Genomic DNA, 24,041 nt, shown 5'->3' with positions numbered 1-24,041 from the left:
TGCAATCGGTGTACAATGACAAGACTCCAGTGACTAAGACTGTGGTTAGGGGAAGTTTACTGTTCTGATTAAGGAAAAAATGTCAAAATAATTTCTCCCATCAAATCAGTTACCTACTTGTCCTGAAAAGCAGCAGAAAAGTAACAACAGGATATATAAGAGCCTCTTAGTAAAGTGGAAGTCTATTTAAAAATGAGTGAACTTTAGTAACTTAGTGGCAAGTGAGGAACTTAGAATTCTAAGTATATGGAGATGAACTCCATGCAAACTGTTTTCCTGGATGGAAATAACTTTACTTATGTTCAAAATGTTTTGAAGGGGTGGAAATGCAGCAACACCTTCCAACATCCTGTGCAGAGGAGTCGTGGAGACTAGAAATCCAAAGCTACATAATTTATTGGACTTCAAAGGAGAGAATCTTTGATAAGAAAGTGGAGCCTAGTAAAATCAGGGTTTGTAAAGAATGAACAAATGTATGTGTTGGGAGCCCCCATAAATGCAAGATAAACAGGACTGTTTAGGGGGCTGGTACTCCCTTTGAAGTCACACTTTTCTTTGAAAGAATTTATTGTATGACTCTAACAAATGGAAAGAGATATATCATTGGTGAAGTCCTCAAGAAGATCACTACACCAAATACAGTATCTGGTTTCATAACCTCCAGTCTGATCATATAAGGGCTAGATCTGAAGCCTAGACACAGAAAAGACCTGTAATTACTGGAAGGCATTTGTCAAACAACCCTGATAGAGAGATAAAATGAGGAAAATAGATCCTTCCATACTCATAAACATGGACATTGTGCACCCAAAGACTTCTATTACTCAGCTTCTGATGGCCAGGGCCACTGACATGCCCTCTACAATCTTAGCCAACCCTTGTTTCTATTTCTGTCACCACTGAGGCAAGTAAAGCATTAGTGATCTCAGTCTTAATTCATCCTCAGGCCCAAGCATGACCACTCCTTCCTACTTCCCACATCTCTGCCCCTGCCAATACACATAAACATGGGGCCAGCCCTCCCAACACCTCCTTTCTTGCAGGCTGACACAGCCCATCAGCCAGGGCCTCTGTTAGTTTGCAGGCCTGGATTCCGAACAATCACGTGTCCAGGATCTAGGTCAGGGCTCAAATAGGTAGAGATCCTGCTGACTGTGGATGGATATCTTAGTCACACATCTGCCCCAGGGAATCTCTGGTCCTCATACAACCAGGATCGTGCCTCTCCCTTTCCCCAGATGCTGTTGTGAGGCTTGGTGTGACTCGTTTCTTTGTTCATTATGTTCCTCACACTTTTGACTTCCCACTCTAAGCTGAATGTCCAGAGCCCTCATGTCGCCTCATGTCAAGAATTTACCACTATTGTCTTTTAATGGTATCTGACATATCTGGCAGATTACGTGAAGAATTCCTCAGACTGTAGAAAAGAGGGATCTCTGGGAGGGGGGTTCAGGTTGGGGAACACATGTAAACCTATGGCTGATTCATGTCAATGTATGGCAAAAACCACTACAATATTGTAAATTAATTAGCCCCCAACTAAAATAAATAAATTTATTTAAAAAAAAAAAGAAAGAGGGATCTCTGACAGATTCTCCTGCTTTATGTTTAACTACAGTTACTACCACATTCACCAAAAGAGGAACCTGTAAATCCTCTAGTCTATTTGAAAATGGACAAGATGGCCCAGCTGCCGTCCATGTCATTCAACCAAACAGGTGTCAACTGGTCTTATTAAGACAAGACCTCCCTGTTTGACAATTGCCATTGTGCAATTGTCTTTACATTAAAAAGAAACTGTTCAGCCCCTCCTTATTCATAGTTTTAGTATTTAGAATTTAAAAAGAGTAAAAAAAGTAAGAAAATAATTCAATAGAAGCTGTTAAATTTGGAGATCTGATTTCCAAATTAAAGGGGTTTCCAAAGGTGAAAAAACAAACAAAAGGATCAAAATCAATACTCAGATAAAACATTATATTTGGAAAAAGATTACAGCGAATACGTCCAAAGTTCCAGGCAAAATCAATAACAAAAGCAACACCATGACATAGTTTCATAAAAATTTTAAACTATAAGGGAAAAAAAAGAGAATTCTGCAAGTTTCCAAGTAGAAAAAGTAGGTCATTTTCAAAGAGTAAAATATCAGACTAGCTTTGGCTTTTTCCGCTGCTATGAGCAATGCCTGATGACACTGTGCTGACATCTTCTATGGAAGGGATAAGCTGCGACTCAGGAATAATGGGCCATATCAAGCCATTTGTATAGGAAGGCAACAGAGAGACAGTCTCAGACCAACCGAACTTAAAAAAAAAAAAATGTGGCAGCCAAAGACCTCTTTTGAAAAGTGCTCAAAACCACAATATACAGTATGCGAGGCTAAAATTAGAGACAGAAATTTGAATGGCTAATGGCTAAAAATGAACCTCCAATAATTATTGACACCAACTATTGTTAAAGAGGTGCAGAGGATAACTCTGAAAGGGTTATTTATGACACTAGCTTAATTATTTGAGGAAAAGAAAGCATAAAAGAAACATAAAAGAGAAAAAAAGTGAGAAATAATTATGAATGAGAAATCAGTATAGGGAACAAGAAGCACAGACAATACGAATAGTAGCCTTGTCTTCCATGAAGGCGAGTGAAACAAACTTTTGATTAGGGAAAGAAATCATCAGAATGCTTATAGAGTGGTTTAAGATATTCACGTACGTCTTTAAAACAGGGCTTTTTGTCTCCCAAAACTTTTTCAAAGATAAATGTGATAGATAATATAGTTCATAGACTCAAACAGACAAATCCTAAACCTTGAAAGAATTAAAACCAAATGTACCAAATACCAGATTTAATGTAAATCATCTAAACTCACCCTTAAAAGGCTGTTTCTGCCTAAATCAGTAAGCAAAATTAAATATTCCAAAAGGTTAAATTCAGTAGGGTGGGCCAAGATAGGTCATTTAAAAATAGTAAAAACAAATTAAAACAGAAAAAGGGAATTAAAATTGATATCAGATAATAGAGTTGGAAATAAAATTGATTAAGAATAATACAAAGTTTCAATAATAAAAAACAGCCAATATTCAATTAAATGGAACTGTGAAACAATAAACACTAGGAATATAAGAAATTTTCCATTGCTATATTTTCTTTCATCTTAGAAGAGAACAGAACCAAGCCCAATAAAAACTATTTTTCACTCTCATTGATCTATCATAAATCTTTTTTTCATGATTCTATGGACAACAGCTGGTTATATAACAAGATGCGTATTCTTGACTATTAATATTTCTACTAACAATATTACTGTGAGGGTCAGGAGGCGAACATACATAAAGCCTACAATTGGGTAACATTGACCAGAGAAAGTTAATATTGATATAAACTATTAAAACATTATTGGATAATGTTCACTAGGCCTTTGGTGAACTTTTGAGCATTTCCACAAACTCTGGTTCTTTTAGTGTAATGGTGAATGTGAATATTAATGCTGAAAATAGATCTCTCTTATGCATCATTATATGGGAAATAATTTTCTCATTTGTATTAATATTAAAGTAACAGGATTTTTGTACAGGAGAATAATATATTCTCAGAAGACCTTGATGCTGGGAAAAATTGAAGGCGGGAAGAGAAGGGGGCGACAGAGGATGAGATGGTTGGATGGCATTACCGACTTAATGGACATGAATTTGAGTAGGCTCCGGGAGCTGGTGATGGACAGGGAAGCCAGGCATGCTGCAGTCCATGGGGTCACAAAGAGTCGGACATGACTGAGCGACTGAATTGAACTGAACTGTTGAGATAGCAGGTAGTCACCGTCTTAGTCAAGTGATCTTAGCCAACATCATCGGTAATAAGACACATTAACATCATGAACCTTCTGCTAAGCTGCACTGTGCTGGGCACAGCATCCTATCTGTGGGATGCTTGCTATGATGCACAACCTCAATCTAATCAAGAGAAAACATCAGGCAAACCTGATAGACATTCTACAAAATCACTGAACTGAACTCTTCAAAAGTATCAAGGTCATGAGAGATCAAGGAAAACAGGAATTATTACAGCCTGGAGGACATTAAAGAGAAGATCAATTAAATGCAATATGGGATCCTGTGCCACGAAAAACTAGTGAAACTGGAATAAGGTCTGTAGATTAATTAATAGTATTGATTCAATGTCAGTACTTTGGTGTTGATCATCATACTTTGGTGTTGATCATCATACTTTGGTTGTGTAAGAAGATATCCTGGAAAGCTAGGTGGCAGGCATATGTAAACTCTGTGGGTACTGCTGCTAAGTCGCTTCAGTCGTGGCTGACTCTGTGCGACCCCATAGACGGCCGCCCACCAGGCTCTGCCGTCCCTGGGATTCTCCAGGCAAGAATACTGGAGTAGGTTGCCATTTCCTTCTCTGAAGTCTGGAATAATTGCAAAATAAAAATATAAAAGAAATCTAAAGTAATAAACATCTCTTCTAATTGGCTTTTAAAAACTGTTAATAAATGGGAAGAAACAAGAAATTCAAAGATGTCTAAAAATATTTTTCTATTTCTAGTTCTTTAACTATGTAGTCACTTTCAGTTATTAGTAAATAGTCTCATTTTCTAGGTATTAACAAATTTAGTCCAATTTCACATTAAAGCTTTAATCTCATGCAATTTACACTTTCTCTGCAACCTCTGGCTCAGTCCTGACTCAGACTCAGAAACTTGAAGCCTGGAAAGGGGGTCTTGGTTGGCTTTTCATTCTTGTACCGTGTTCTTTTCCCTGCATTTCTCCATGACCCTGTGACCTCCAGCTCCCCGAGGGTTGGCATCAGGGAAAGAGGGCACGTAGGGTGGAAAAGGGCTTTGGTGACTGGGACAGTTGTAATCTGGCTTTGGTGCCCTCTGTGTGTGACTGGTGCCCATGTGCTTATCTTTTATGGAGCAATTTTGGAGTTCACTAGAGATCTTCACCTGAGGATTGCTGACCCCAACAACACACACTTCTGCTGATGGTTGTGGTTCCCACGTTCAGACCTTGGCACCCTCTCTGTTTCCCCAGCACAGCACCTCCAGCCTGTTTTTGGTGGGATCCTTTTCAGTTCCAGCTCCCTTCCACAAGGAGCACAGCAGGTCCCAGGAAACACACACCTTTGCCCCACTGTCGGGGTGGATACTGCTGCTCCCACGACAGCCTCCTCTCACTCTGCCACAGGTGGTGGTCTTCACACACTTTTCCCAGCAGTGACTCATATACTAGACCCCACGTCCCCCAAGTTCCACGGGACATGTGACAGGCTCTCTGAGCCACTCTTATGAACCTGCCTTAGCAACTTGCCTTAAACTAAGAGGGAAACTTAGGAAAGGAGGAACAGCACTCTGCTCTAATTACTCTGCAGTTTCTCACTCTCTAAAGAAATCCTCTCTTCTAATATCCACTGTGCCTCTCAATGAATTCCTAGGCTTCTCTCTTACATGACCCCGAGGCAGAGGTGAGGCTAAGGGTGGAAAGAAAACACATATTGCCATCTCTCCACAGGTCCTGAATAGGTGGTTTGTGACTTAGTTTGGTCTTTGGGGCCGTTGTTGAAAATCTAAGACAACAGGAAAAGTCACGTCTAACTCCATCAAAATTTAAAACGTATGTTTCCTAGGGAACCCTCCTACATTGTTAGTGGGAATGTAAATTTATGCAGCTACTATGGAAAACAGTATCAAGATTCCTTAAAGAACTGAAAATAGAGCTACCATATGATCTAGCAATCCCACTCCTCGGTATATATCTGGAAAAGACAAAAACTCTAATTCAAAAAGTTACACGTACCTCTATGTTCATAGCAGCACTACTTACAATAGCCAAGACATGAAAACAACCTCAGTGACCATCAACAGATGACTAGTTTAACAAGATGTAAATATGTGCAGTGGAATATTACTCAGCCATAAAAAAGAATGAAATACTACCATTTGTGGCAACATGGATGGACATAGAGAATATCATACTAAGTGAAGTAAGTTACACAGAGAAAGACAAATATTATATGACATCATTTACATGTGGAACAAAAATATGATACATACGAATTTATATACAAAACAGAAACAGACTCACAGATATAGAAAACAAGCTTATGGTTACCAAAGGGGAAAGGGAGGCAGAGAGAGGGATAAATTAGAAGTAAGGATTAACAGATACAAACTACTATACATAAAATAGATAAGCAAGGATTTACTGTGTAGCATAGGGAACTATTTTCAATATCTTGTAATAACCAATAATGGAAAATAGTCATATATATGATAAATTATAATTATTAATCATATATATTATATATATCTGAATCATTTTCTTGTGTACCTAAAACTAACACAATATTGTAAATCAACTATACTCCAAATAAATAAATGAATAAATAAAATTTAAAAACCTCACATTTCTTCCTACACAGTAGTTCTACCTCTATGTATTTCTTCCACATATACATGTATAGAGAGACATATGTACAAAGATATTCATTGTAGCTCCATTTGTAAAAGTAAACATTTGGAAATAATATGAGTGCCTATTGAGTGAGGATATATTACAGAGCATCCATTCAATAGAATACTATGTAGACTTTGAAAAGAAAGGCAGCTTCCTAAGATATAGTTTTAAGTGGAAAAAGCAAGACACCAACATGCAAAATTTGATGCAATATACACCCTGTGTATATGTGTATGTTAGCAAATGTACAGAATATTGTTGGAAAGATAAAGAATTTGATAACAGAGTCCCTCACTGAGCAAGGAAACTAGGGAGCAGGTGGTTTATTTTTCACTGGGCATTGTGTGCATGTTTTTTTTTTTTTTTTTTTTACCATGTACAGCTCTTCCAATATAGGAATCAATAACTTCCTTTCTGCCCCTTGCTAAGCTATACCTTGTAAGACCCTGAATTCTATGTAGGAGCAGAGCTTTTTGCTCACAATCCCTGTCTGTTTTCCTGCCCTTTAGACTTGGGTCAAGATACGGAGAAAGCAGCCCTAACCTTCACTTCTCGCTTCCGCCTAGAAGCCAAGGTTCTTGGACAATTATAAACATCCCAGCTGTTTGGTTCCTGGTGCCTTCTGTTGTCCTTCAGAGCCGTGCATCCCTAAATTGTCCCCACTTCCCCCATCACACCTTATCATACCTTGTCCTCTCATACCCTATTGCTCCAGAAGTTAAAGAGAAGGAAAGAAAGTGGAGAAGATCCTTATAATCCCTCACTCTGAGGGTTTCCCACCCTCCACTCTCCAGGTCTGGGTCATTGTCCACTGGTGACTTTTCTGTAGGTTCTTGCTGTCAGAATAATCCTCTCCTCTTTCCCACAGGCAGGAACCTGAAGGATGCAGAAACAGAATATTAAGTTAACCCTTGGCTCTAGGCCCGGCTCTGCCTTGAGTTATCCATGAGACCTCATTACTAGTAGAAATAATACTACGTCATCATGGAACCCCACTGCAGACCAGGCTATATGCCAGGCCTCTTATATACTGTACTCTTCAAATCTTCACAGTTACCCCATGAAATAGGTGGGCTTCCCTGGTGGCTCAGATGGTAAAGAATCTGCCTACGATGCAGGAAACTCAGGTTCGATCTCTGGGTTGGGAAGATCCTCTGAAGAAGATCCCCTGGCAACCCACCCCAGTCCTCTTGCCTGGGAAATCCCATAGACAGGAGCCTGGCGGACTTCAGTCCATGGGGTTGCAAAGAGTTGGACACAACTGAGCGACTAACATTTATTGATTCCGTTTCATAGATAAGTTGATAACCTTGCCCAAAGTCACACGGCAGAGTTAGGGCTCCAACACCTGCTGAGCATCTGAAACTCTTTATTCAAGCTTTTCTGTACTCTCGTCCCTCATTTGCATGATGCAGGAAGATGAACCGAGGTTTTCATGGTCCCTCCCAGCCCCAGTGATGCTCACAATTTAATGCTGTGACTCTCTAGAACCTGAACCTTGTCCCCCTTCTCTGTCCCCAGGGATCTCCCTAGTGTTAGACCAGGCACTTTGCTGCTCAGCCCAGAAAACTTAGCGGCTCCTCTAGACCTGGCGTCTCTGACACTTCCTTCTATGCTGCTAACTCCGTTAGCTCTGAACCCCAACTCAGCCTCTTTGTTAAGTGTGTCTTGATAAAGGTTCTCCACTTTCCCACATGATCTGAAGCAGAACATCACACTCTCCTCAAGTCCACTTGCCCCTGCACACGGGGTGCCCGTGTGCACCCCGGCTTCGAGAGGATACTTGAGGTGATTCCCTGTGCAGGGCTTCACATTCCTCCTCCCCTGACCTCCTCTGTGAATGTCTCTGATTCCCAAGGCAGAATTCAGGGCTTCTTCCTCTGACACTAGGCACCTCTACACTCGGTAAGGAGGACCCTAGAGATCATACCTTACGTTACAGTGAATTCGAACTGTTTGTCTTTGTCCTCTCAGATTATGAGATAATTGAGGGCAGAGACAAGGTCACGTTTATCATCGTCTTACCAGCAAGTTAGCGCAGAGCCTGACACACAGCACAGCCTCCATAGATGCAGTGAGGTTTTAAGCAGGGTAAAAGCTCAGCAATGCGCTGTGTGTTTGTTTGTTTGTTTAACATTCTAGCAGCAACCTAGAGAGTGAAATGAGGGAGTGAGATGAGAAAAAAGAAGTGTTAAAAGGCAATGAAGATGAAGAAGAGCAGCAGAGAATTATGTAAACTGAGTTCTTGGAACTACAGTGACATTGAGGATGAGGGAGGTGGAGCTTTCTGACCTGACTTTGCGGTCCCTGGTTTAGGCATTAGTGGATGTCACTGTCATTGATTGAAACTGGAAAAAGTAAATTTACCAAAAAATATTAAATTAAGTTCTAGTCAGGTTGATTTTTGAAGTAAACTTTCCAGCAGAAAATTAGCTATTTGGATTTAAAACATAGAAGAGAGATTTGGGTGAAAGATATTTGAAAGTCACCGGAACCCACTCCAGTGTTCTTGCCTGGAGAATCCCAGTGGTGGGGGAGCCTGGTGGGCTGCCGTCTATGGGGTCGCACAGAGTTGGACACGACTGAAGCAACTTAGCAGCAGCAGCAGTATCTGCAAAAATAATCACATCAGTTAGAAATTCAAGCAGAAGAAAGCAAAATCATGAAGTAAGAAATGTCAGTATTTGATGGGAAAAGAAATGTAGGTTCTCAGGAAGAAGAGTCTTCTGAGTTTATTGAATGTTCTTCCATTTCTACAAAGCTACGGCATAAGCTATCTATTGACAGAAACTACTGGAAACTATACCTCTCATGTGAAAGAGTTTTTCAGGGACCCACGGTGCCATTTTCTTAGCTGGACAGTAACCTGGGCCTTCAGTGAACAAGGCACTTGTTACCAGAAGCTCAAAGACTCTCACTCACATAAGGTAGGAAGCCAGCTTCTGATAGGAAGCTAAACTACTGTCCATAAATGCAAAGAAAGGATATTTAAAATAAATCCTGGCATTCAGAGTGCTTGCTTTGCAATAACAACACAATACAGCAGCCAGTGGGTTGTCCCAGATGCTCTGTGTATGCTAGACGGCTGCAAGCTTAATTTCCTCAGATAACTTAAATTCCAGTCTTAGCAAGTCTATCTAAAATCAGGTTCATCATTTAGAAGTTGCTGGGATGGATGTTTTCATCAATGTTTTCTTGGATCTGGTGCGGCAAAGGCTCAGTGAGGATTTGGTTTTGGCCAAAAGGACCAGTGAAGAAAATGAGTTCAGTTCAGTTCAGTCACTCATTCGTGTCCGACTCCTTGTGACCCCATGAACTGCAGCACGCCAGGCCTCCCTGTCCACCACCAACTCCTGGAGTTTACCCAAACTCATGTCCATTGAGTTGGTGATGCCATCCAACCATTTCATCCTCTGTTGTCCCCCTCTCCTCCCGCCCTCAACCTTTCCCAGCATCAGAGTCTTTTCAAATGAGTCAGCTCTTCGCATCAGGTGGCCAAAGTATTGGAGTTTCAGCTTCAACATCAGTCCTTCCAATGAACACCCAGGACTGATCTCCTTTAGGATGGACTCGCAGTCCAAGGGACTCTCAAAAGTCTTCTCCAACACCATAGTTCAAAAGCATCAATTCTTTGGCGCACAGCTTTCTTTATAGTCCAACTCTCACATCCATACATGACTACTGGAAAAACCATAGCCTTGGCTAGATGGACCTTTGTTGACAAAGTAATGTCTCTGCTTTTTAATATATTGTTTAGGTTGGTCATAACTTTCCTTCCAAGGAGTAAGAGCCTTTTAATTTCATGGCTGCAATCACCATCTGCAGTGATTTTGGAGCCCCCCAAAAATAAAATCAGTCATTATTTCCACTATTTCCCCATCTATTTGCCATGAAGTGATGGGACCGGATGCCATGATCTTAGTTTTCTGAATATTGAGCTTTAAGCCAACTTGTTCACTCTCCTCTTTCACTTTCATCAAGAGGCTCTTTAGTTCTTCACTCTCTGCCATAAGGGTGGTGTCATCTGCATATCTGAGGTTATTGATATTTCTCCTGGCAATCTTGATTCCAGCTTGTGCTTCCTCCAGCCCAGCGTTTCTCATGATGTACTCTGCATATAAGTTAAATAAGCAGGTGACAATATACAGCCTTGACGCGAAGAAAATATCCATGACATTTTCTGGTGTGTGCAGGCCAGACCCCTGGATTTCCAGAATCTGAAAATCAAGAAGGAGAATAGCTGTGGCAAAACCGCAACACACACAATTATTTCCATTTCTATACTGATAGTTATTGATCTCTCCATCCTCAACAAAGGGAGCTCATCAATCAAGAGGAAATGATACAGACGAACTTATTTACAAAGCAGAAATAGACTCACAGACAGAAATTAAACTTACGGTTACCAAAGGGAATAGTGGGAGGAGGGGAGAAAAACTAAGAGTTTGGGATTAACATATACATACCACTATATATAAAATAGGTAAACAACAATGACCTACTGTATAGCACAGGCAACTGTATTTAATACCTTGTAATAACCTACAATGGAAAAGAATCTGAAAAAGAATACACACATACACGCATATATATAGGTTTGTATAACTGAATCACTTGCTGTACATTTGAAACTAAGACAACATTGTAAACTAGCTATAATAAAGAAAAAGAAAAAAGAGGAAAGGATCCTGACCAGCTAACAAAACTGATAAAACTGCAGAATTCTGAAGAGCAAAAAATGATGTGATTACGGACCCTCTTGAATCATGGTGGTGGTTTAGTCGCTAAATTGTGTCTGACTCTTGCGACCCCATAGACTGTAGCCCACCAGGCTCCTCTGTCCCTGGGATTTCCCAGGTAAGAATACTGGAGTGGGTTGCCATTTCCTTCTCCAGGGCATCTTCCTGACCCAGGGATCAAACCTGGGTCTCCTCCACTGCAGGCAGATTCTTTACTGACTGAGCTACTAGGGAAGCCCAATGATGGATAAACTGCTAAAAGCCAAATCATAAATCAAGATATAAACTGCTAAAAACCAAATCATCTCTTGGCACTGTCTGTAAAAAGCTGGGGACAGAGGCTCATTGAGAAGAAAGTATTTAGAAACTTTAAACAGTTAACCAGCATGTATGACCTTGTGCAGTCGTGTTTGACTCTTTGCGACCCCATGGACTGAAGCCTGCCAGGCTCCTCTGTCCATGGGGATTCTCCAGCAAGAATACTGGAGTGGGTCCCCATGCCCTCTTCCAGGGGATCTTCCCAACCCAGGGATTGAACCCAGGTCTCCCTAACTGCAGGTGGATTCTTTACCATCTGAGCCACCAGGGAAGCCCCTTGCATGACCTTAATTTTATTATTATAATGTCAGTCAACTAAGCAGCGAAACTTGGGAAAATGAGAATCTGATGCATCAGTAGATGAGGATTTTGGTGGAAAGCAAAACGTGACAACAAATGGATACTGTTAAATTATTGTGAGAAGAAATTTCAGAAGCAGATCATTTCAACTTGTGTTTCAGAACAGAATAAACAGTGCCTGGAAAGAAATGGCAAATATTGTTCTATAGACAAATGTTGAAATTGCTCCAAGGAACAAAGGCTCTAGGAGAACTTCTATTCCTTTAAAATTACAAATTTATTGTAACGTCTCACGCAAAGCAGTTCAAGACCGCTTAGTGCAGGCCCACAGCCAAGCCAGCCTGAGCTGCTGATATTTTACTACAAAAAATCTCTCTATCTAAAAGACCAGACTGGCCTCCATCTTTTTACATTCTGTATACACAGAGAGTGTTGTACAGTGTGTTGGCTTAAATTTGCCAAAAAAGGGGATAAAAGCAAATGTTTTATTTTGCAACTCATTTATAAAATATTTAGTTATATGGATACTATGAGTTACTAAACCTTTCTCCCATTATTAAATTTCCATGTTACTTCTATTTTGCTAGTGCAACAATGCTACAGTGAAAATTCTTGTACCTTTTGCATTACTGAAAGATGAATTCTGAGAGACGACTGAATCATATGTTAGTCTTATAAATTCTGACACAAAATAATTGAGTAATATTTGCTTTAAATCCTTATCCTTTAGCTAAGGATTTTTGCATTCCTTATGCTTTGCTTGTACAAGAACCATGCTATTCTAATGGTTTTATTTCACTTCCATACTCTGGTTTTGATTAATAAAGAATTACATAAACTTTCTAATGGTGTGCTCAGAAATATATAAAATGTAAATTTTTATTTCATTTTTCTTTAAGAAGTATTTAAAACACAAGGCTATTAAAATAATGACAGAGATATGATCTATCATTTGGGATTAATTTTAGTCTGTTGTGTTTCGTGTTTAAATGGGGAAGAGAGAAATAACAGCTTTCGTTACAGATGCATTAATTAAATCATTCTCCAATAAGGAGTTATAACAAACTCTAATACTCAAACATTTTTCTCTAGCTTTAATTTGCCAAAGCTGTACACAGGTGATTTAAAAATAAATAAATAAATTCAGAGGAAATATGAATATTTAGGCTATAAACAGAAGTTAACACTATACAAATATTGTTGACTGTTCTCATCAATAATGATGAAATTACTTTCAGAAAAGTATATTATCCTGTAATAAAATTGAAAAATAACTCTATTGATATTTACAAAAAGATGACTTTCCTAATAGTACCTTTGAAAGGAGATCCTGAAGACATCATGTAAGCTGACAGGCATGTGAATATTACAGTGTAAAAATATTCAGTTGCTTAAATTCATCTGTCCTTGTAGAGTAAATGCATATGTGAAATTAAGTTATTTCACACTTAAATTTCAATAAGATGGAGGGGCTACACTTTTAAAAGGAAGAAATCACATGGTAAAATTTTGTTTTAAAATATTCAAAACTTTGTATGTCAAAAATCATAAATAATAAAATAGTCTGATATTGAAAAGTAGAACTATCAGAACAGAGAGTCAAGAATCAGCTTCAAGTGTGTATGGGGATCTAACGAATGACTAAGGTGGCATTCTAAATCAGTGAGGAAAGAATAGATTCTTTGGGGAAACTGACTACTAAATGGGAAAATCAATAAAGTTAGATCTTTGCCTGACATCAGTGGCACAAATATATCCAAATGGATTGAATATTTAAATATGAAAAATAAAGTGATTGAAGTGCTGAGTCAAAATATAGGAAAATGTTTTTTATAATCTTGAAATGGTCCGGGAAAGTCTAAGTATAACTTGAACCCCCAAAACTACAGAAGATCTATGGGTTTGATTATAACAAAGTTGAACACTTCTGCCCAGGAGAAAATAAACAGGCAGAGTAAAAAGAGATGAGCAATGTGTAACACATGTTGACTGTCAGTTGGTATTACTGTCTAAGGGAGTCAGTCTCTTCAGGGCTCACAGCAAGTTAAAAGGAGACATGCAAGTTCATTCCAGTTTCCACGCACACATATGTACAGGGTGCGTGCTGGATGCCAGCCATGGGCCAAGGCACTGGTGATACACACCTGAACTTTATAGTCAGGGCAGGAAGCTGCCACTGAAGTGTTTTAAAAGTTCAGGGAGATTCATGCTGAGATTTGAATTTTAGAACAACTGTTCTGGCTATGGTGCAGAGAACCCGTTGGGGGGTATTTAGGTAAGTAGATTTCAAGGTGAGAAAACCAACTGGGAGGCTGGTGTGGCAGTCACCCAGGTGGAGATGCTGCTGGCTTGTATGGGGGCTAAGAAGGATGTGAGATAATGAGAGAGAAAAATGGTGAATGAGCTACTTAGTTGGTAAACTAGACAAGATATCATGGATCACATATGTGAGTTGAAGTAGATATAAGAATAAAACACGATGTGAAAGTTTCTGCCTGAGTAATGGGGAGAAAATGGTACCAATTTACTAAGATAAGGAAACCAGTGGAGGAGAAGAGAGTGAGTGGAAGACAATGAGTTCAGTTATTGGTATGTGGAGTTTTAGGTAATGTGGTACATCCAAGTGAGATGTGCAGAGCACAGCTTAGCAGAGAAATCTGGGCTGAAGGGTTATGTATCCCAGGTGTCTCAGGTTTCAGCATCCAGGGACAACAGATTTAGTTCCATTATTATTATTTCCCAAGTTTCCTGTGTTCAGATCTACCATTATATGACTAGGAATTCTAGTCTCCTGTACCTGCTCTTTCTCCAGGAATTTCCAAGAGTTCATATGAGATGAATACAAGTGTCCAGGAATTTGACCCATCCTTGTTTTCCAGAATTAGAATTTCCCATCACCCCTGTCTCACTTATGTTTGGCTGAGATTGGAATTCATAACATGCAAGGCTGAAGAAACTGATAACGCTGAAGGCCAGGACATCCCACCAGTCACACTCAGGTTTTGATGAAGTATTAGAATGAGTCTATTTCACAGAGTCCACAGCCCCTCTCTCTTATGATGCATACACTCTGAGGAGTTTATCAGGTCCCAGTGAGCCCAAACCCAGCCCTGCCCTCTGATCTGAGGCATCAATACTGATCCTGGTTCTTTTAGCCTAACTTTGTCCCATACAGTGAATTCTCTTCTAGGTCCCTTGATGTCTATTCCTGCAATCTACCTCCTTGGACGTCCTCCCAGTCACTGAACATTTTTCCATAAATCTGAAACTTAGGGACCCTTCAGCCCTTATGGAAATCAATAGCAACAAACAGAAAGGGGGAGAAGTGTCATTCAGTCTTCCTCACCTGCAACATCTGAGCTGCACTTGTTGCCAGTACAGAATTCTATTATATATTCAATATGACAACGCATTTTTAAAAGCTGAAGTGAAGTGAAGTCGCTCAGTCGTGACTGACTCTTTGCGACCCCATGGACTGTAGCCTATCAGGCTTCTCCGTCCATGGGGTTTTCCAGGCGAGTACTGGAGTGGGTTGCCATTTCCTTCTCCAGGGGATCTTCCTGACCCAGGGATCGAACCCGGGTCTCCCGCATTGCAGGCAGACGCTTTTACCCTCTGAGCCACCAGGGAAGCCCTGCTTAAAAATTTAAGAACCTCTGAAAAGTATCTTTTGAGACCCTCCACATTCTGGCAGGGGCCTGTCTATCTTTATAAACTTCCATCCATTTCATACTACCTGTTGTCCACCGACACCAAATCATGTCCCTTTCCCTAATGAGTCTGACACTCTGCTGACCCCTCCTGGGTCAGGGACAGCATTGTCCTCCCATGTCCATCCCTCTGAGTCCCATCTGCCTCCCAGGGACTGAAGGCATCTGAAGGGCTACAGCAGACAGTTGTCCATGGAATACAGCTATCTCATTCAATAGGCCTGTAGCAGTCTGCTTGAACTTTAGTATAAACCTCACTGTTTTTTCTTGCCACAAATATTCTTTGGACAAAATTATTAAAAGACAATATATAGAGCATAGTAGTAAAGAAAACTAGAATAACATTGCCTGGGACCACAGCCTGGATTTGCCACTTACTAGTTGTATAATCTCTGGCAAGTGGCTTCATCTCTCAATGCCTCAGTTACTTGATATGTAAAAATGGGGATAATTGAAACACCCCTTCCTTAGGGTTCTTATGATAATTAAATCAGTGCACTCGTGCAAAACGTCTTTCCTGGTGGCTCAGTGGTAAAGAATCCGCCTGCCAACGCAGGGGACGAGGGTTTGATCCCTGCGTCAGGAAGATACTCTGGAGAAGGAAATGGCTACCCACTCCAGCATTCTCGCCTGGGAAATCCCATGGACAGAGGAGCCTGGTGAACTATAGCCCATGGAGTCACAAAAGAGTCAGACAAGACTTAGTGACTGAACAACAACTCATGCAGAATCACTTAAACCGGTGCCCCCACAAGTAAGCGCTCAGTGCTTTTTAGTTATTATTATATATTTCATATTTAAAATGTAGCATGGCACCTACTACACTAAGTTGCCTCTTGGTCACTTTCTTTGGGTCCGCATGAAGGACAAACACAAAGCTGAACATCTGCCTCTGATCATATCGTACCTGACAAGCTTTATTGAAAACGCTTTGACATCTTCATTTTTAACAATTTTTATCCAGCAGAGAATTGTCCCAGAATACATAAGCTGAACACTTTTTTTCTGTCCTGACCGCATCAACTTTTCTTGGCTCCAATTGAATGATAATTATCTGAACTCTACTACATGCCAGGGCTCTGCTAGGACTAGATATGTCATTATAAGCAAAACATATATGGCCCTGTCCTCAATAAAACTTAGGGGAGACAAGTACTCAATACATTTTTTTAAATGCACAAATAAACGTATAATAACAAGACTGTGGTAAGTGCTTGAAGAAACAGGGTAGGAAGGAGGCAAAACCAGAAGCACCTAATTTACATTGACGGGTTAGTAAAGATCCATTTAAAGAATACTGGAGTGGGTTGCCATGCCCTCCTCCAGGGGATCTTCCCGACCCAGAGATCCAACCCGTATCTCTTGTGCCTCCTGCATTGGCAAGTAGATTCTTCACCACTTGTGCAACCTAGGAAGTCCCCCACTTAAATAAGGGAGATTTAATCAGAGACCTGAAATTTGAGCAGGGCTAGCCAGTGAAGAGCGAATGGAAGAATCCAGGTGTGTGCAAAGGCCAAATGGAAGAGAAGAGCTTGTTGCTCAGTAAGTGAGACGAGATGAGAAGAAAGTTGATGGTGAGGTCAAGTCACCTGGGGGCTCGTAGGCCACACCAGGGATCTGAGACTCTGTTGCAAGAGCACTGGAAAGCCACTGAAGGGTTGTATGCAGTGGGGGGATAAATAATTGGATTTACATCTTTAAAAGATTGCTCTCGCTGCATGTGAAGTGTGGATTGGAATGCAGTGAAAACAGATGAATTACATTTTCCTGTAACAATGGAGCTGACTCCCAAAACAGATTGCTAAGCTAAAAAAAAAAAACGCAAATCACAGAAGAATGCATTCAAATTGATTTCATTTATATAAAGGTCAAAAACAGGCTAAACCAAGAAAAAAAAAACAGTAAAAATCTGTACATATATGTTAAAATATAAAGAAATGCAAAGATACAGTTATTTCAAAATTCAGGGTAGTAGGAGGCATGACATAGCTTCTATTTGGAACGGGCATATGGAAGGCTTAAAGGGCATTTGAAAATATTCTATTTCTTAAGCTGAATGGTGCATACATGTTCATTTATTTTATATATATTCTTCCCTAAGTGCAATATATAGCTGACCCTTGAACAGCATGGATTTGAACTACACAAGTATTAGCGTTTTTTTTTTCAATAAATACATATATGTATTATATGCATTTTCTTTTCCTCATGATTCTCTTAATAGCATTTTCTTTTCTCATTTACTTTATTTAAGTAAACAGTATATAATATAAAATATGTGTTAATTGACTATGTTATTGGTAAAGATTCTTGTCAGCAGTATCCTGTCAACTTTCGGGGGAGTAAAAGTTATACATGGATTTTTGACGGTGCCCCTAACACCTGCATTGTTCAAGGGTCAGCTATATTTCATAACAAACATTTTGATGATCTAAGTCCAAAAAACTTTGAAAAATGTTGAATTATGAGAAAGTTGGGTCATTCATGCATGAGTGCATGTTATGTTACTCTTCATATTTTTCTATTTGCTTGAAACATTACGATAATAATAATAAATCACAAGAGGAAAATAGACTCAAGGAAGGAGGGAGAGCAGTGAGCAGGCAGCGTAGCAAGACTTTAAGGGCCTCTTCTTATTGCAACCTATTCTGAGAATAGTGGTGTGCTGGGGTTGGGGCTGCCTACATAGGCTGCTGTAGTAACGTTCTTCCTGGAGCTCCGCTATGACAACCATGGCCATGGCACTGGTGAGGAAGATTCTGCAGATAAACCATGATTTGCATCAGTGTAGAGGTAGTGGGGATAGAGAATAATAGACGTTTTCAAGTTATATTTGGGAGGTGGAGGAGTGGACTTGATAATGAATTGAATATTTTACTGCATCAGAGACATGGGAGACACACCTGCTCTGTGTCATTTGGCTTTTCACAAAATGCTGTTCCAAGAGTGGGAAGTCTACTGGGTCTCAAATGCATCATAGATGCTAATAAAACCTCACTTGGAGACTGAAACTCTGATACAACTCTCTCAGAGTGTGGTTTTTCAGTCACCCCAAAGGCTTTCCAGTTCTGTTTTCATGCCAGATTTCTCAACAGCAACTGCCCAGCAGGTGTGGAGGGAACGTGACACAGAATCCTGAGGGACTCCAGAGGCTGGGCTGACTTCATAATATCTCAAGAACGCCACTTGTGTGTCCATTTCTGCTTAACACCATGGCTTATACTCATACACTTAAGTTCCTAAGATATAGCTGCTGGTTATGTGCAACAACCCTTGTCCCCTGGCACATGAACTGCATAGTCAATTATCACCTGGTCTTGCTTCTCAGCTGGAGCCAGCCAGTCTTCCTGGTGCACCCAAATCAGCAGCCACCATAGCACAAACACAGTGGCCATGATGGTCTACCCAGGTTAGAGGAGGCAGAGCCCAGCCCTCGCCCGGCCCCCTATACCTCAAGGTGGAGACGTTTGTGCAATGATTGGAAAGAAGTTGATTAGACATTATACTCTAAGCTGAGTCCATTAGGGTGGAACTGTGGTGATCTCCAACGCACTGTGATGTGCCTTGTGGGTACCTATGTGATAGCTGACAGATCAATAGAAGAATCATCTCTCCTTGGTGCCTTCAAAAAATGCTTATTGCGTATTTCTCCCATGAGAGGCACTGGGTCAGACTTGATATGAAAAATGAACAAGATAGTCAAAATACCACTTGTACTTTATGAATGTATATTGAGTGTTCTGAGAACTAGTTTGAATAGTCACTGTCTTTCCTACATGCTCTAAATTTTTCTACATTCCTTAAAAGTTTAGCTTATGTAACAGTCTTTTATCCATTTTACCAGAAGCGTTTATATTCAGTTAGTCTTTATTTTTAGCAATGGAATATTACTAAGCTGATTTTCAAAAATCAATTGGATATTTTCCATCCAGCAAGTATTTCCACGGGGAGTTTTTTAAAACTTATGATCTTAAGCTGATTCTCATGATCTGACAGTATTTTTCCTGGCTTGTCTAACTTATGGCAAAGGAATATTAATGATGTTTTTTCTTGGGCTTCTGTAAGTAATGAACAGGGAGCTAAATGTGAAACACCACAGCAGCCATATTCAGTTCAGTTCACCAGTGTGTATCGAGCAAGCTACAGTGAGGAATATTACAGTTTATATTAAGGCTTTGATACTAAAATCTGACAAAGCAAGCAATTTAAGTGAATATCATAGACCAATTTTACTTGTGAATATAGATGGAAAAAATAAAATGTTAGTAAGAGGAGAGTCAACATTATGTGAAGAGAATAATGACCAAGGAGTTTTATTTCTGAAAAGAAAATATAGTTTTTTATAAAGAAAATTTTGATATTCATAAATTATAAGAAGAAAAAAAACAATGAAATCACCTCCAAAGATTCCCAAAAGGGACTTAATATAATTTAACAGCATTTCTAATTCAATAAAAGTTATTAGTGTGTTACAATAAAAAGAATATAAGAGACCAAAGCAACATTAGATTAACTGTGATACTCTAGCAGCAGTTCCATTAAAGTCAGGAAGAAGATGATGATACTCACTATCACTGCTATTTAAATCATGCAGGAATTCAACTTAATAGGCAAACTAAGAAAATTCTAAAAATAATAGAAAAGACAAACTTTTCACTCTTTTCAGATGTTATCATTGTCTGCCTAAAATTTTTAAGAAAATGAGTTCAGAAATTATTAGAAAAATAACAGCATAGTAAAGAGTGCTTAGTTGCTCAGTTGTGTCTGACTCTTTTCAATCCCATGGACAGCAGCCCGCCAGGCTCCTCTGTCCATGGAGATTCTCGAGACAAGAATACTAGAGTGGGTTGCCATACCCTCATCCAGGGGATCTTCCCAACCCAGGGATCGAACCCAGGTCTCCTGCATTGCAGGCAGATTCTTTACAAAATAAATATTCTGAAACAAATGGCTTTCTATTACATATACTGGCAACACACAGAAATAAAGCTGAGAAGAATCCATACACAGTTTTGCCAATAAAGCAGTCAAGTATCTAAGTGTAAATTGAAAACAAATGTATAAAATCTACACTAATAAACCTTTTCAACATTGCCAAAGAACAGAGAAGAAAACTTGAACATGTGGGGTGACAGATCATGTTCATAGATGAGATAATTCCATATTGTCAAGATGTCAATTTTCCCCTAAGTATATTTTAAAATTCAAAGCTATTCCATTAAATATATTCTACATTTGAAATTGTAAAATGTATAATCTACATAAAAGATGAAAATAGTATGATAAACATTTGTACACCCCTCACCCTGGTGGTTCAGTGATAAAGAATCTGCCTGCCAATGCAGGAGATGCAGGAGATTCAGGTTTGATCCTTGTGTGGGAAAGATCCCCTGGGAAAGGAAATGGCAACCCACTCCAGTAATCTTGCCTGGGAAATTCTAGGACAGAGGAACCTGGTGGGCTGCAGTTAGTGGGGTCCAAAAGAGTCAGACACAACTTAGTGAGTAAACAATAATAACATCTCAATTTACCAGTCATTAGCATCTCAAATACTTTTATTTTCTGAACCTTTGAATGAAAGTTGCAGGCAGCCATGTCACTTTGCCCCTAAATACTTCAACATGCATCTCCTAAGAAGTCAGGCATTTTGACACAGCCATGCTTAGCAGGTTCACACTTAAGACAGTTAACAATAATGCTATAGTTCCACCAAAAATAGTGCTTATTAGATTTTACGATGCATGTGAGCCACCTGGGAATCTATCCTGATTCAGCAGATCTGGAGTGATGGCCATCAAGCTACCAGATGATGCTGCTGCTCGTCTGGCAGAACATAGTTGGAGTTTCAAGGATCAAATGTTGCTCCTTGTAAGCCCCCTTTTCAGGTATCACTCCCCTCTCCTCTTCTAATAAAGGAACCGTTATCCCAAACTTGGTATAGTTTATTCCTATGAATGTTTTTATACACTTCTTAGATATATGTATCCCTTAACTATATACAGTATGTTTTCCATATTTTTAAACTTTACTTATAGTATCCCATTGAACATATTCTCGGGCAACTTGCTATCTTCAGTCAATATTATGTAAGGTTTATCCATGTTGATAAATGTAGTTCAGAGCCATTCATTTTATTTATTTAAGTTTTTAAAGAATTTACTTATTTGTTTGGCTGCATGAAGTCTTAGTTGTGGCACACAGGATCTTTCATTGTGGTGCTCAGGCTCTTCCTTGCAGCTCACAGTTTTCTCCAGTTGTGGCGTGAAGGCTCTAGAGTGCCAAGGCTCAGTAGTTGTGGTGTGCAGGCCTAGCCGCCCTGCAGCATGTGGGATCTTAGTTCCCTGACCAGGGATTGAACCTGAGTTTTATGCATTAGAAGGTGGGCTCTAAGCCACTGGTCCACCAGCTAAGTCCCCTGAGCCATTAATTTTAACTTCGATAAATCTAAAAGAGAAAAAGGAGAGATAATTGAAAAAAGATTATGTATTATCTTTGTTCAGGCTCTCTAACAAAACATCAGAGAAATGGAAGGTTTATAAGAAGAAATTTATTTCTAACATTTCTGGAGGATGGAAGTCCAAGATCAAGATGCCAGCATGGTCACCTCCGGTGAGAGCCCTCTTCCTGAGTTATAGCCAGTGCCTTCTTGCTGTGTCCTCACCTGGTGGAAGGGATGAGGGACCTCTCTGGTGTCTGTTTTATAAAGGTATTAATCTCATTCATTGGGGCTCTGCCCTCACAATAATAATTTTAAAATATGAACAAACTATGAGTGAGCTGTGAGACTTCAAATGACATATCTATCAAAGGCTCCACCTCCTAACATCACTACGTTGGCATTAGACGCCAATATATGAATTTAAGTGGGACACAAACATTCAAACTGTAATTAAATGTCCATGAAATCTTCAGGCTGGAGAAGGGCATTGCAACCTACTCCAGTGTTCTTGCCTGGAGAATCCCATGGACAGAGGATCTAGGAACTTACTATTTCCTTGTGCTGTGATTGGGTTTAATGTTCATTCTTTTATTCACTGAGTATTTATTAAGGACTTAAGATTAGCCAGAAACTGTTTGAGACACTGGAAATACAATGATGAGCAAACAGACTAAAATGGTTCTTTCAGGGAGAGTGTAGTTGTGAAGTAAGGGTCACACATTAATCAAGTAATCAAGGAATCGCACTCATTTTTAATTATGAACTGTGATGACTATGGTCTCTGAGTTGAGGAGATGGAACTAAGAACTTGGAAAGAATAAACCAGCTAGAGTTTGCAGGAAAAATGATGGAGCAGAGAGAGCTGCAGAGGAGAACTTCACAGATCTACAGAAGGTGCCTCTTGAGTATTCAGAAGAGTACTGTTCAGCACATGCATGTGAGAAAACTCACCAAGGCCAGAGAAAGAACCACCAGAAAAGGGCCTAGGTGCTCTCATGAGGCCAAGAATATTACCCGTTCCCATCAGTGAACTGAAAACCTTGTAAACTTTAGGGCTTTGGGCAGAGTGCTCAGAGGGGTCTCTCCTCAGTAGTAGAGAATAATCGTCCCTAGACTGAGCACTGCTCTGAACCTATCTAACAAACCCTCAAAGCAAGATACTAAGTAATTCAACTGCATCCCAGAGCAAAATTCAAGAATATTAATAGAAATACAAAAATATCCAGCATCTAAGAAGGTAAAATGCATAATGTATAGTTTCCAATCAGAAATTACAAGGCAAAAAAAAAAAAAAGAAATTACAAGGCATACAAAGAAGCAGGAAAATCTAATCATAATAAAGAGGAAAATAATCAATAGATCCCAACTGACACAATTGACACAGATGCTAGAATTAGCAGAACAAAGACATTAAAACTGGTATTATAGATGTATTCCATATGTTCACAAAATTATGTACAGACATCAAAGATTTTTTTTTAAAGATCCAAACTGAGCCTCTTGAAAATAACACTAATGCAGGAGATGTAAACTACACTGGGTGGGAATAACAATAGATTAAACATTGCAGAAGAAAAAAATCGGTGAATTTAAAGGCATAGCAATAGAGACTATCTAAATGAAACACAGAAATAAGAATTTTAAAATATGAAAAAACTATCAGTGAGTTGTGAGACTTCAGGTGACATATCTGCATAATATTGGAGTCCCGAAAGTGTGTGTGGAGGGGGTGGTAGAAACAGAAAAAAATTTTGTAGTGTTATTTTAAAAAATAATATGTTCTCCCAGGTGGCACAGTGGTAAAAAATTTGCCTACCAGCGCAGGAAATGCAAGAGACTCAGGTTTGGTCCCTGGGTTGGGAAGATTCCCTGGAGTAGGAAATGGCAACCCACTCTAGTATTCTTGAATGGACAATTCCATAGAACAGAGGAGCCTGGCGGGCCAAAAGATTTCTAAATTTAATGAAAATTATAACCCCACATATCCACGAAGCTCAATGAAGTCCAAAAACACACTCAGAGTGAAGAAAACTATACCAGGGTTCATTCTAGTCAAAATTTTCAAAACCAG

The 24,041-nt window shown here is 39.6% G+C and overlaps 1 long non-coding RNA gene across 1 annotated transcript in view; it reads left to right on the top strand.

The window, feature by feature from the left end:
• LOC145512563 (uncharacterized) overlaps positions 1–24,041 on the top strand; it is a 106,234-nt gene that overhangs the window by 72,516 nt on the left and 9,677 nt on the right. The window contains exon 5 of the long non-coding RNA XR_014058612.1: positions 22,032–22,140. This is a non-coding gene — a long non-coding RNA (uncharacterized LOC145512563). The remainder of the gene's footprint in view (positions 1–22,031; positions 22,141–24,041) is intronic.

Source organism: Giraffa tippelskirchi, chromosome 7 (assembly GCF_054371585.1).
Source record: "Giraffa tippelskirchi isolate mGirTip1 chromosome 7, T2T-mGirTip1v1.2.pri, whole genome shotgun sequence".
Classification (NCBI taxonomy): domain Eukaryota; kingdom Metazoa; phylum Chordata; class Mammalia; order Artiodactyla; family Giraffidae; genus Giraffa; species Giraffa tippelskirchi.
The sequence above is the reverse complement of the archived record's forward strand: the minus strand, read 5'-3'. Positions and strand labels throughout refer to the sequence as shown.